Raw genomic sequence first — 14783 nt, forward strand, 5'->3', positions numbered from 1 at the left:
GCAGATGTTTCCACTTGTTTTAAGAAACTGAAAAAATAAAAAAATGAAAATATTTGTTACAGTGAATTCAGACAGTTGTAGCTGATTTGTTTGGCTGACGGTCAGAGGTTTCCAGGCCAGCAGTTTGTGAAAAGGTGTTAAGTCAAAGACTAAGTGAATCATTCAAACGGTTCTGTCTGGAAAAGTTAGTGGTTCAGTTTGGCATTAACTGTCCTTGACAGTGATGATGTAAAACACCACTACTTGGGAGACTCAAGAGGCGCCAGCCATCAAGTTTCAGATTCTACTGGTGGTAGAGCTTTTGAGTTATAGCGGGCTGCCAGATTCAGATTTTAGCTACAACTGGATTTAAATCAAACCCTTTTGATCTGCAGTAAAAAAGTTAAATCATATTCACCCTCCTCACTCCTTTTACATCTTACAACTGCAAACACTCAAAAGAATCAGTGCTTCGAAGTCAGGTTTACTCTATGGTTTTCACTGTATTATTGGTGTTTATGCCTCTGTTTGCAGACAGAGCAGCACTCTCAAGGCTGTGGGTGAGCACTTCCTCCTCTACACTGGGACACATCATTTCCCCACCACAACAGCTACCACATCCTGCATGACAAGAGGTGCAAGAACACAATGTACTGCACATTACTATAAACAAACATGACAGTATGATAAAGAAATGTGAACTCACCACACGCCCTGATCACGTTTATACCTTGCCTATTCCTGAAACCACTTGAAAAGCATTATACAACAATGATAACTGCTGTATACTGCTGTGTACAGCGAATGACGCATGTCTATCAAGACACAGATGTCAGTCTTTTCAACTGACGTGATTACTGCGGTAATAACACGGTAATGCCGTAGTGATGGGGGGCGAAATAAGTTATCCAGGAGTAACTGCAGTGTGCACCAACAACCACCAAGTGGCACACGTGAGCGGTCCCGATGCAGTGTCTGTCTCTCTACTGTAGGGTAGTCGATACAAAATAGCAACATGCTCGTAAAGCAGATGGATGCATTATTCAGCAGACTGGTGAATTTTACGCTATTTTCAGAAGATAGACTGACACTTTGCAACGTAGGTTTTCAAGAATCAAGATGTTATTTCAATGTAGACACACTTGGGGTCACTATTCTGTCTAGTTCGTGGAAAAAGAGCAACGAGGAAGACAAAGTCAAGGGATGTAATTCCTGTCTTACAGTACGACTGAATGTGATATGATGAACATAAAATGTCTGTTTATGGACCAACAGCAGTAAACGTTTCATTCCTCACCATGTTGCACTGATGTGTTGAAGGGCTGCTCTGGAGGTTGCTGCTTGGTGGCCTCACGGTGGCCTAGTCCATTATTTTTCACTATGCACTACTCTTATCAATACTCGTTATTGGTTCTGTTCTTCATCAATACACTGTTTGGTTCTTTTTCATTACTAAATAATAAACAATAAAACTTTACTCACCAATTTCACTGCTCAATGTTTGGAAGGCTGTAACGCCAGTAAACATTGCTTACAATGAAATCATTTTTTGCTTAAAGGGGCACTCCAACAATGTTACGAATCAAGTTCAGTTTATCATGAGGAGTACCACTCAGCCAGAGAAAACAGTTGTATAATGTCTAAAGTGGCTGTGAACGCGCTTTGTCAAGTCTAAGAAGATAACCCCTGATGATGTCATTGGGGTTGGGCTGGGACAATTTTTTAAAGCTTCACTTACCAATAATTTTGTATTAACAATGGGTCAAATGACTGCGTAATGTAAAGGGGTTGCTTATGGCAACAAACCCACAGAAAACTCTACAGCTCTGCGAAGCATTTTAGCACCTTTCTGCTTAAGGTTTTGGTTTTTCTTTTGTCAGCCTCATTTCTGGCAGTGGCAGGCAGCTGTTTTCAGGAAAAAAGCTCTGATAAGCTGACTCAACGCTACCTGCTCAGCACCAAACAGAGACAAAGTATGTGGCTGGCTGGCAATTAAAGTTGAACATCCGGGTATGCTGGATGTGTAAATAGGAAACTGTTTGCTTACACATTTGTTATGACAATTTTTAAGATGATAGTGTGTCAGTATTTACTGGAAAGGAAAATCTGCCTTCTTTGGAGGATTTATCAGACAGGGAAGATCTTACAGAGAGATACTATTCGTTGCATTATGGGAATTATAGGATTCAGCATTAAAGGAGGTTGACCCATACTAAGGACTGAAAGTCAGGATATCTCAGCTTCTGCTGCATTGATTTTGACCATTCTTTAAAGATCAGTTTCTTCTGAGTTTCTTGACATTATTGAAGTCCAATAAAAATTCATTTGAATACCCCTTTAAATTCTTTGCTAGAGCTGTATGTGCTATGATAGGAATTCCTTAGAACCTTGAAAAAACACATAGTTATAAAACCTTGCTTATTTTAAAATATTCCCATGACATGGCTTATGTTAAATTTGGCCGTTGCATTTTTCAAAAGAAATATTAAGAGAAATACTAAGGAAAATATTTGTGTTATGATGCTTTTTTCCTGGGAAATTCCATTTTCAGATCTTCTCTTGCATGCTATTAAGAGGTCAAGTGTTGTAATACACATATTCTCTCAACCTGACTGTCTTCTTTTGCAACAGTCTTCTGTATTTCCCCGAATTTCAGCTTAGCTGTAGATGGAAATAATGATACAAGTGATACCAACATGAGTGTACGATGGCTTGATTGCCTTTATCTTTTCCTGAGAAGCTCCAAAACCTTAGCTTGGCGGTTTATATTAAGATTGCCTAAACATTTCTGCTATCAGACTTCACCTGACACCAATTATACACTGAAATAAAAAGAAGAAAACAGTGGATTCTTAGCAAGAACACTTCATCATCACAGTACTCCAAGCTCAATATGGAAACAAATTCGATGCAACAACACAGACAGAGAGCAGCTAATACAGAAAAAGCATTGTGAAATAACCCACAAGTGTACGCTCAAGAGGCCTGGGGTTAGGCAGGAAACAGGAAATAGGCTCCTAATGGGGTACATGCTGTACTTTTCCTCATTGCTAGCATCCAAAGAAGAGATTAACTGATTATTGCTAATCAGTTCTTGATACCTACAAGCTGTATACAACAAAGTCTAAATGTTTTTATATCTTTTAGTATTTTTCCCATATAAAACTACAGGTGATCTGAGGTGAAAGACAAGGATGCCCTCAATTGCCATGCTGTCTTTGCATTCAACTTGAGTACCGCAGATACTCTTTGCCACAAGAGTGTAAACATACAGATGAAGACCTCAGCTGACTCTTAGCTGGGCATATTCTAATTTCCCCCTGTTATTAGTTAGTTTTACATGCTTTATTCAAATGTCAGCATTAGCCTGTAAAACCGTTTGCCAACATTAATGAGGGCAACACATCTTTGAGAGGAGAAGCACGGCAATGCAACAAGTCATCAAATAGGCTTAATAAGCTTGAGGCATGAAAGAAGTCTACATTCTTTAAGTCTGACATTAAGTTTGTGAAAAACACTTTGGGCCAAATCCACAAAAGGATTGTGCAGCTTTTGCAGCTGCTAAACATGTGCAAATGAGACCAAAAAATAGCGTGTGATTCACAAAGCACCCGCAAACGGTGAAACGCACCGCAAACTGAGCTGCCAAGCAAATAGCGTAATGATACACCTGTGCCATTTGCATGTATGTGAGTTGGGTAATATTCATACATTTGGCACAAAATTCGCCCCTTTCTATGCAAATAAGCCTCATCACAAAAACAGTCTAATTCACAAAGACCAGTGCTTATTGCCACATGCAATTAAGGTGGGGTTATTAGCATCTTCAGATAGTTAGTGTTAACTGCGCGCACACACAAACCTCACTCACTCTCTCTCTCTCTCTTCAAGCTTGTGAGACTTGAATGATATTAAATTGATATTGAATATCAATGGTGAAACCTACAGTTTGACATGTGGGGGATCGAGTGGGGTTGTCGGTTTATCTCGGATTTAAAAATAAAAATAACAACACTGTCAGAGTTCAGGATTCATCCATAAAAGCTGCTTTATTATAAACAATTCCACCATATAAACCTGGAATGTGTGTGTAACAGCTGACCTGTAGGTGTGCAGCACAACACAGAATATCAAATACCGTCAGATCCTGACCATACGTCACGAATCCGTCCGTGGTGGTTTTCAAAACGCACTCCAAACTCAACCAGCTGATTGATTTGATTTGAATAATTTGTTACACCAAAAAGGAGTTACAAACATTGACAAAAACGGTTCCATAACTCCTTTTAAACTCAAAAAATAACGAAAAAACAACTAAAAGTTATAATAGCCATAAAGTGTTCAAAACTGGTGGATTTGACTGCTGAGAATTTGTCCAGAAAAATAAGCGACACAGACTGGACCAGGAAGTTCAAGGAACACTAAAGTTAGTCAGTTTTTTTTACATAACCAACATATTACTGTCATTTTCTATGGTATGGCTATTACGTTGGCTTGTCTCGAGTGTGTGGGTGTGTGCACAGCTCTGCACACCCTGCATGTCTCTGTGTGAAAGACTTGCAGCGGAATGTGTTTGGTTGTGGAGTTTATTGTTCGCTATGATTTCATCTGTACATTTATGTGTAAATAAGCTTGGCCTGTTGTGTGTGAATTTTGTGTTGGATTAGAGGGGTTAATCTTAGCGCCTGTATGTGCGTGTTCATCATGTATGTAGATGTGGTGCTGTGTTGTTTCAGACTAAAAAAGTGTTCTGTAATGTTACTCAATACTCAGTGATATAGGCCTATGTCTGTTTCAATGCATCGGCTATGCCCCCCACTTCTTTGTGTCTTGAAATTATGGCCCCCCCTTTGTTCAGATGTGTTGTGTGGTCCATGCATTCTGCGACACCTGAACAACATTATTGTAAGATTCAGGCACGTTTCAGACCTGCCTGAGTCATTAATAGCTGTATTTCGATGGAAATCTCAGTAGATGTTTTATATGTAAAATACTAGAGAAATGCAAATACATGAAAGTTGGTTGGTGATTGTGGAGAGCTCTGTGTGTGCGCATCTCTGCTAAGTAAATACATGCAATTTGAGGCTTTTGTGCTCTCTGCAGTTTTCATTATGGACCAATCTGTGTGCTGAAATGTGGAGAAAAGCTGGAAACACTGGAAACAGCTCCACTCACTCAATTAGACGCACAACAAGGGCAAACTGCACTCAGCTGCAAAACTTTATGATCATGTTTGTGCTGTCATATCATTAGCGCAAAATCTTTTGTGAATAGGACCTTAAAACGGGGCGGATTGTGGGTGCAAACGCTACACAATTCATGGTGCTATTATTGAGCACAATCCATTCTTTGTGGATTTGGCCCTTTGTATCAACATCCTCCGCTCAGCTATCACCAGAGAGCATCGGAAAACAGCAACAGTCAAAATGAGAAAGAGAATTCCTATGAATGACTGGACCAAAGGTTTCACCCTCACTATGTTCATACTCCCACATCTTCAAATGACTTCTCAGTAAGGCCATTTCTTGTAAATGCTCTAAAATAAACAGGGTTTTCCACACTTAAAGTCCCAGTGAAACGGAGGTTAGAGCATCTTTAGCTTCTGTACTGTGACCCACTGAAACGTAGTATTTGAGCTGTGTACATTTACAAGAGTGATTTAAATCCTTTGCATTTGATTGGGCTGCTAAAAAAAGGGGGGGGGGGGTTACAGAGTTAAGCGTGATACAGAACTGCAGAGAGAAACGGAGCTACAGAGGACTGTTGTCTCTACACACACCTCTCTCACCTGTTGTTAGATCAGGAGGAGGACAACAGAGATGAATCAATTAGACCTCAGCCACATTGTTCTGGAAATGAAAACAAAGTTGTTGCCCACTGATATCCAAAACACACATCTCTTCCTATCTCTCTCCATATTGCTGTGTTAGCTCTTACAACCCACAAACGGTGAAGTGCAGTTTTATATGACCAGTGTGGCTAGCTACTCGCCCAAAGTCACATTTGATTGGATGGACTTTTGTAAATGCCCCTGAGTGCAGGATGAGTCATCAAACATTTGAAACTGTTTTACAGGAGGAGGAAAGACGGGGATTTGGATTTAAAAAACTCTGATACTGTTTTTTTGACATATTTGGCATATAAGAGATGAAATTAAGAATTAACACGGGGACACAGGATTAAAACTGGGAAAATGTATTTTTTCATTTCACTGGGACTTTTAAAAGTACAATTCCAGATCATTTCCATAATTTCATAGTAAACTTTGTTACATCTTTTACAAATGCTATGAAAACTGAAAACATCTGTAATGCCTCCTCTGTAGACAAGATGTGAGGGAAATCTTAATGCAACAGCATAAAATGGTATTTTAGACAACAGTGAGCTTTCACTTTACTTACTATTTTGGGAAACCCTTTCCCCCCCATAGCAAGACAAATAAAATATTCTTAACTCAAAGTTCACTTACTTGCTTTTTTCTTTGAAATGTATCTCATGGCCTTCTTTCAGCAAATTGAACTTGTTTAGGTATCATCATGTGACTTAAGTATGAAACTCACTGAGGAATTATTTGGGATATGGGATAAGTAAACCTTAAGTTTAGAATATTCTATCAAAGATGTGTTTTCCAAAAGAAAAAAATGAATCACTCTCATAAGAAAAAGGTTGTTTGAGTTTGGTCTGGAAGAACTTGATTGACCTGCACAGAGGCCTGACCTCAACCCCATCCAACACTTTTGGGATGAACTGGAACGCCTATTGCGACATCAGTGTTGGACCTCAATGCTCTTGAAGCTAAGTGGGAGAAAATCCCTGCAGCCATGTTCCAAACCAGAAGAGTGGAGGCTGCCACAGCATGATTGTCTGACTTGTGTTTCTTGCTCTATATAAACTATATTTAGTGATGTCATTGTATTCCGAGATCTCTCTGATTAGTTATCATAACTGATACAACAGATGTCCAGAGGTACAAACCTTTATAAGAAAGCGTTGTTTTCCTTTAAAGCCCATGGTTTTTGAATGAGAATGAGGTTTTTGAATGAGGCTGTAATATTAAGGAGTCTACATACAATTGGCCATATAGTATAACTCTGTGGGCTTCTGGGAGGCAAGATTACTGGGGTTACTGCCTATACTACTACCAACTATGGGGTGTTTTTTTATTAATGAAACCTTGGTGCCCCATTGAAAATCCTGCCAGAATTTAGCAAACAATGCTGTAGAAAGTTCTGCAAGTCAATAACAGTAACATGAATACCACATGGAATCGTCCTACATGGGTTGCTGAGACTATACAGTGTCTGACTGAATGTGTCAGCAGAATGTGTTTCCAAGACTTTTAATTGGCATCAAATAGACAAGACCACACATGGCACACTGGAACAAACAGCAGTGCAAACATGCAGAAGCAGCAAATGATGCATTCACCTGTAATAAAAGTTATGGCTGTGGTTGTTTTGAAAACTGTACAAAGGGCATCAGTGCCTTATCTAAGTCTAAATGTCAGCCCTCCTGACAGTCCTCAGTGGTAATCTCATTGTGCGCAACGTCTGCCTGCATCATGAATCAACACGGACAACCGGCAGTAAACAATAGTCATAGCCTTGACCAATATGCATCTTATTTGAGGTGGCATTCAGATAAGAGTCAGTCTTGATCCGCCGACCATCATGCCTCAAGCTCTCTAATACTTAATTTACGAAGCTGCATCACACTATGCAACGTGATACAGGCTCATCAGCATGGCAACTCGTATCACAAAAAGGACAGCAGATGGTGTTTTCATTAAAGAATTCAAGCTGATAGAAGAATCAACCGATTGACTTTGTTTGGGAGTCCAGTGCACTGATCGTATTACATTAAGTTCTAATGCTGCCGGGAAAAAACACCCAGGCCAATTTCAAAAAGGCTCAGTGATACACAGGGGATATTTGCTGTGTTTTGGAAATGGCACAATGGGCCTTGTGCAAGAAGCAGTCGTACTAACAGATTTGTTCTTAAAATGCACGTACGAGTGATTTAAGAATATATATATATTTTCTCACAAGTTAGAATTTTCTCTAAAGGTACGAATGAAATTTATGAGAGGTCCAGAAATGTCATACGTGTCATGAATAGATCATCTCTGCCTTTCTTCACAGGGGAGAAACACTTTGACTTACAATTATAATGCCCTAATCTGAATTAATTTTGAGGTTAAATGTGATGCTGAAATTAACAAAAAAATTAATGTATATAAGTAAAACAAACTTAATGCAGAATTTATATTCTGTTTACCATATTTCCATCATCATGCCTGCCAATTTACTGAAAGGTTTTTTAGATTTTATGATTTATGGCCATATTTTGGCTTCTACTGTTCAGTAGTTGCTAAACTTCTCTCACTGACAGCTGCCTCTGTGTCTCTATGCACTTGTGTTGCAGCTGACTATAATCTTTTCCTCTAATATCTCTGTAACTTTCACATGACCGCCTCCCATCACGGAGCACTTTGCTTTAGAAAGATATTTTTTAGCATCTAACTTCACGTCATATCATTCCATCTTTGTTTCTGTAACAGTGCAGAGCTGCTCTGATAACATGTTAGCTGGATTCATATTTGTAATTCTTTCAGGTCTCTGACTGTCACTCCTAAATTTGTTATTGTTGTGTTTGTCTTCTGATTTCTGAAAGCAGGACTTGAAACTTAACAGCGTTTTCAGTCTTTGGGAACTTTTTGTGACTGAAACTCGCCCACAAACTGAGTAGAACATGGAGCCTTATAAGGCAATTTTAGGAGTGTGGATTATGCTAATAATCACACATCTCACAAGCGCACACCTCCTCATGAACAGGTGACATTCATCAGAATGAAACAAGTGATTTACGACAAGTTCAGCCAGTTCAAAAAGTTTGTTGAATCCCACGTAGGATTTTATTATTTTCCTCTTATTGCTTTGTGCAAGAACAAATATAAGAGAAAAATAAGAAAACATTCATGCATGAGGCCCAGTGTTTCTGTTACACTGTACACAGATATGAGCATGAGCCCTCACTGGAGACAGAGTGGGTCCAAATAATGCTCGGCGAGTGTTACGACCAATAATCCATGCACTGCCGTAACGACCAGCAGAGAGAACACAGTCATGGTGTTTGACAAATGTTCTGACGGCTGGGGCTCACAATCACCTGCAGACTCATGAACGATGCTGGCGTCTAACTTATCATCATTACATTTTTTAGCTCTAACACATTTTCCCATTCTATGTGTGCAGATGGAAGCTGTTTTGATTTCGTTCGGACATCTCCTCTGAGCAATACAGCCGGTCTGTTAGTCTTCATTTTTAATAAGCAGCCACATACAGTATATATCCCTCCTCGCAGTATATTATACACAATGCTGCTTCTGTCAGAGTTGAATTTATAATGTTATATGAGCCTTAGCAAGATGTAGCAGCTGCCTTTATTTTATGGTATTGGGCTCTACAAATAAAATTGACTTTATTTAACAATTAAAACAATTCAGTCATAACTTTTTGTTTCTTTCCAATTAGCTGGCATTAAATCAGTCACAGTGAGGTTTTGATGTATCAGCTGTTGCATTAAAATGTGACAGCTAGTGCTGACTGCAGCAAGATTTTCACAGCCCTCAATGAGCAGCAGAATGCGTCTATAGGGGAGGCATTTGCATTTTATGCTTTTTATAGCCGACACACTGCTCTAATACACCCATGTGACTGTCAAACTGTTAGCTAGATAGCCCTTTGATTGGAGTCTGGAGAACAAGTCCAATAACATCTTAGAACATGCTGTACCCGTGGGTCATTAAAAGCAGTCTGGTCATTTGTTTGCTAGTTATTGTGAGCAAACATGGGTTCAGAAAAATATGGAAAAAAATATTCAGATAAATGTTACAGCAGCTCAGTGTGTCTTCTGTATGATCATAATTATATTTAATTTCAATGTGATTTCAGTGTAACTTTGCAGCTTCATTATCACAGTGACAGACCCTGTAGCTGCTATTTTTACAGAGCACTTACTGGCGTAGTTACAGTTATGTGTCTAGGAGAGACCCTTTCAACATCTGGTTAGACTACATCTAAAACTGTTTATATTGATATATACTGATATTTTCCTGGTTTGGTATCTTGGAGACTTGTTGTAGAAGGAGAGGCGCAGTAGAGGTTGTTGCCGATCCAACAGCTCACTGCAATCTTGTCTGCTGCTCGCCTGCTCAGAGCGGTTCAAAAGCTTTGCACACGTATGTTCCAGATTATTTTGTCACTTTGTTTGGTGAAGGCACACCCACGTAAACCACAAACCACTGTGTTCTTCGTGTTGTGCTTGTCTTTACACTTTCCAGACAGTTTTTTCTTCTGGTAATGGCATAAATTCCTGCAAGACTGAATAAAGTTTAATGAGTGATTCTTACCAGCACCTGTATCTGCAACAGAAAACATCTATTCCATCTGCAGTCTAATTGGAATGATGTTGCGCACTGTCAATACACAATTATGCATGGCAGATCTGCTGGTTAAACTGTGTGGAACCAGTACCAGACTGTCGCAAAATAACCACAGAAACCTCTGTGTTTATGTGCGCATCAAACTTTCGGTTATGAATAATTATTATGTACAGTTTCTAATGGTAAGTCAACATGTCTGGCCAAAGTGTGGCCTTTATCTCCGCGTTTTTATTTGCAATACAGGTAAACTCGTGGCTATGATGGCCAACATGTGGTAGACATGACTGTGATCTGTTCTGCATGCTGGGTTCGTGAAATAGGGCCCTGAGTGTTAACGTTAATGTGGTGCAAACAGCACAAGTTGTCAGCCCATGAGTGCTTTAGAACATGTGATCAACTTTCTGTACAACAATCAGAACATAGACACTAAAATCCTCCATACTGTATGTCACTACCAGACTGCTGTATTACTGTCAGGTGTGCAAGGTGTCATGTTAAGGCAACTAATTCTATCTATGTAAAGTCAGACAGAAGTGAAATGTCAGTAACTGTAACTATTATTCACTATTTCGCGTCGAGCTGCTTGTAGTTTGGATTCAGTCCAATGATTGTGTTTCTAAATACAGCTGAAGCCAGAGACATTAGATTTGGTTTCTTAATTTTTGTGGCTAAATAAACTGAATGTCCGTAATTAATTTAAGGGGACCTATTATGCTTTTTTTTATTTTGCTCACATATATAATGTTACAATGTCATATGTTCATATTAAACATTGCCAAAGTGTCAAATAATGAGGTAAACATATGTAGATGTAATCCTTGTGAGCAGAAAGCACCGTCACACTGCTCTGAACACTGGGTTTCCAACGTTTTTTTCTACTTTCAGCCTGAGCTGAAGTTGGCTCATGCTTGATTTCTTTATATCGTCATCTGCTCCATGCATCGTGCGCCAGTTCACTGCTCCACTCCACTAACATTGTGACATTTTTCCATTGTGTTGGGGGTAGTCACGCTAAGCCATGACTCAATTACACAGCACTACAAAGTAAAATAAGTAGTTTACCTGTTGGAGGTGTGCTACAGCTCTTCATCAAACATCATCATCATTGTGACTGTTTCTGCTTGTACTATTCCTCCCTGCATTATTTCTGACTGATCTGCTAAACAAATATGTCCATATGTTGTTGTGTCAACTGGTTTTTAGCTCCGCTAACAAGGCTCTGCTAATTTGGTGAGGAACACCTTTCATTTTCTGTAAATTCTTCATAATAAAAGTCTCCCATTATTTAGTCATTTAAAAGCTTTTAATATGAAGCAGGAAATGTTGGGTTTTCATTAGCAGTAACACGTAACTCACAAGCCATCTCTGATACAGCTGCCCTTCAGCAGGCTTCTGGAAAGCTGGCCAATCAGAACAGAGGGTCCCCTTTAACTATTACACCCCTAGTCTTACATTGTGACACTGCAGGGCTGGAGAATCAGGAGAATCATAGTGTGACTATATGATCATACTGTGTTATTAATTTATCAAATGTCCAAATGAATCATTTCAAGCTAATTGTAAATTAAAACAATCAAAATGTTGAATGAAGTTTTGTTTGATCTATCAGTGGAATAAACATCACTGCACTCAATATCAATTGAATTCTTTTACATGTGTTCTTGCACTTATTTGCCATATTGGAAATAAATTTGGGAAAATATTCTTACCCATATCATGATATTGATTTTAACCAGCCCTGCGATGCCCCTGACACACACATACACAGCCTGCAGCAATCAAAGCCAAAAGCAAAACACAGAATAAACAGACAGACCATCAGTCTGGCACATCATGATTCATCCAGGAACAGAACCACAATCTGAGCTTCATTACATTTACAACACGACTTGCATCTGCTTGAGACAATGATTATCTGTGTGTGTGTGTGTGTGTGTGTGTGTGTGTGTGTGTGTGCGTGTGTGTGTATGTGCGTGCCTTGGCCACAGCAGGGAGGTCTAGTGGAGAGAAAGCACTGTGTATTGGCATTCTGCAAACTGAAGGACTCTGGCTGTGTGGAATTGAGCAACATGAAGGTCTTACCAGAGGAAGTAGTGAAGTCTGACTCCAGGCAGCGCTGAGGAGCTGCTGAGCTCCCCGAGAGAAACACCTAAACACACATACACACACACACACACAGAGAGAGCAAGGTCAGACTAATGAGTAACCAAGATGAAAGTCACAGTCCAGCTATGAAAAGCAGTAGGTCCTCAGGAAGGATAGAAACCATTGCAACCTTGTTGCCATGGCATAAAACATTTAACCGAGGCACTGAGTGGGTTTTAAAGTTTAAAAGCTTCTCACTGGTGATGGCAAACACATTAAAACATACCTACAATCCAGGTATCTTTCATCACCTCTTTGAATTTCAGTAGAACAGATTTAAGAGAAATAAAGAAGTCACAGAGAAGCTGCAACATCAGTTTTAACACCATTTGTGCTCAGTCTGTGTGGCAGGATGCAGTCAGAACACTACATCCGGGTAAGATGACCTATATGCAACATTACTCCCAACAAAGCAACTCCCACAGCGGCTTTAAAATGCGCTTAACCTCTGGTGGTTGCCACATGTGGTTATGACCACAAATGCTTCCCCCAATGCTTTCATGCTGCAGTAAGGGCAAAAAAAATATCCCAGTATACATTTCTTTTCCCATTTAGATGGGCGGCCCTTAAAATGAGTCAATATATCTTTTTTGTGTGTCAGCCCCCGAAGCAAAGGACGGCATTTTTTTAAGAGGAAAACGGCCATAAATAAAACAAGAGTAACAAAACAACATGTGCAGGGAGGCAGAAACAAATGCTCGGCTTTGACTTGAAGTCTGGTGTTTTGCCAAAAAATCATTAGAAGTCATGTGAAGTTCATGGTGAAAAGAAAGAAAGAAAGAAAGACAAAAAACATTAGTTGGTTTAATTATCATGAGAGCGAGAAAGGAAAGCATTTGTTTATGTCATTAATTCAGTGGCAGGACAGGGCTGGTCATCTCTCTCCGACAGACAGTAATCACTTGTAATAAGACTTAATGGCCACTCTAATGGGAATGGTTTTCCTCCCTCCGTGCTCTGTCTGCAGCACTTTTTTTTTTTTTTTTTTTTAACATACTTGTCCACACACAAACAAAGAGTGAGCAAGAATGCACATTCGCACCACCTTTTGGGGGAAATGTAAAGCTGCACTCGCATCTGAAAGGGAATAATTGCTTTAATAACACTGTCTATCAATAACAATACAACATAATCAAGTCCTGTTAATCCGTAATGCTAATTGACATGTTTGCTTGGTTCATATTATCTTCAGATCTCATTTACATTCATTCATCTGTAGAGGCTGGTTGCTCCGCTCAGGCTCAGCTGGTTAAAGCTCAGCTCCGTTGCCTCCCGCTCATCAGCACTTATGTTACAATAAAGCCAAACACACACTTTATATTCCTCATTAAAGAAAAGGTCTGATTTATTACAACATAGGTCTTATTTTAGTAGTTTTTACCATTAGTTGTTGGTTACGAGGCTATAATTTCCACTTGGGAGGGAAACTGCAAAATCCTATTTTAGTTTAATTTACTAGTCCATCAAAAAAAAATTTTATACGTTTTTTTTGCCCTGGGTTTCGCTGCTAAGGCAACATATCCTGCCCTTGGGGCTGTATGCTGCCTGTGAGGAAGCCTGCAGATACTAGCTGTTGATCCATATGAGCCAGAAGATCAACCTTTCCAGCATTAATGTTCTAACAGCCACAACAGCCAGACTACACAAACTAAAACAACTTAAATATATATTCAGTTGTTGTGTTAAATACACCATTTGGAGGATGTGGTTTTATATTGTTTGTTTCCCATTGTTTCAAATCACATCAGTTCCAGCGGGCTAAGACAACAACAACTTAGCTACATTATTATTCTCTTTGCTAAACATGTCACGCTGATGTCATGCTTCTCCTTTTCTTTGCTGTGTCATGATATGTTTTTGCCCAAAGGAGGAAAAATACTAAAAATATCTTCTACCAACAAGTGATTTTGGATTGTGATGCTATCACCCAGACAGAAATGTGTATGTGTGTGTGTGTTTTAGTGAAGAGAGACACAAGGGGAGTGAGATGAAAAGAAAGTGTGTGAGTGTCTGAGAGAGTTGTGAAAAAAAAAAAAAAAACACCCACTCAGTTTCCATGGTGATTTGAGTTATATTTGACAATGTGACGCACATTTTCAGCATCTTCATCTCCTCCAGTGCAGTAAGATAAATGTACGAATGGCTTGTGCTGAAGAAATGTGAGATAAAAATGACATTGAGGCGCTTCTCCTGGGCCTGAGGAGAGTCTTGAACA

The 14783-nt window shown here is 39.4% G+C and overlaps 1 protein-coding gene across 5 annotated transcripts in view; it reads right to left on the minus strand.

Moving 5' to 3' along the window:
* Positions 1-14783, minus strand: part of thrb (thyroid hormone receptor beta) — a 130007-nt gene that overhangs the window by 46527 nt on the left and 68697 nt on the right. For 4 of the 5 annotated variants that reach the window (XM_067611626.1, XM_067611623.1, XM_067611624.1 and 1 more), the window contains one exon: positions 12506-12572. The exons of the other annotated variant lie outside the window; for it this stretch is intronic. The gene's annotated coding sequence lies outside the window, so the exon portion shown is untranslated. The remainder of the gene's footprint in view (positions 1-12505; positions 12573-14783) is intronic. 5 annotated transcript variants of the gene reach the window in all.

Source organism: Thunnus thynnus, chromosome 15, assembly GCF_963924715.1.
Source record: "Thunnus thynnus chromosome 15, fThuThy2.1, whole genome shotgun sequence".
NCBI classification, from domain to species: domain Eukaryota; kingdom Metazoa; phylum Chordata; class Actinopteri; order Scombriformes; family Scombridae; genus Thunnus; species Thunnus thynnus.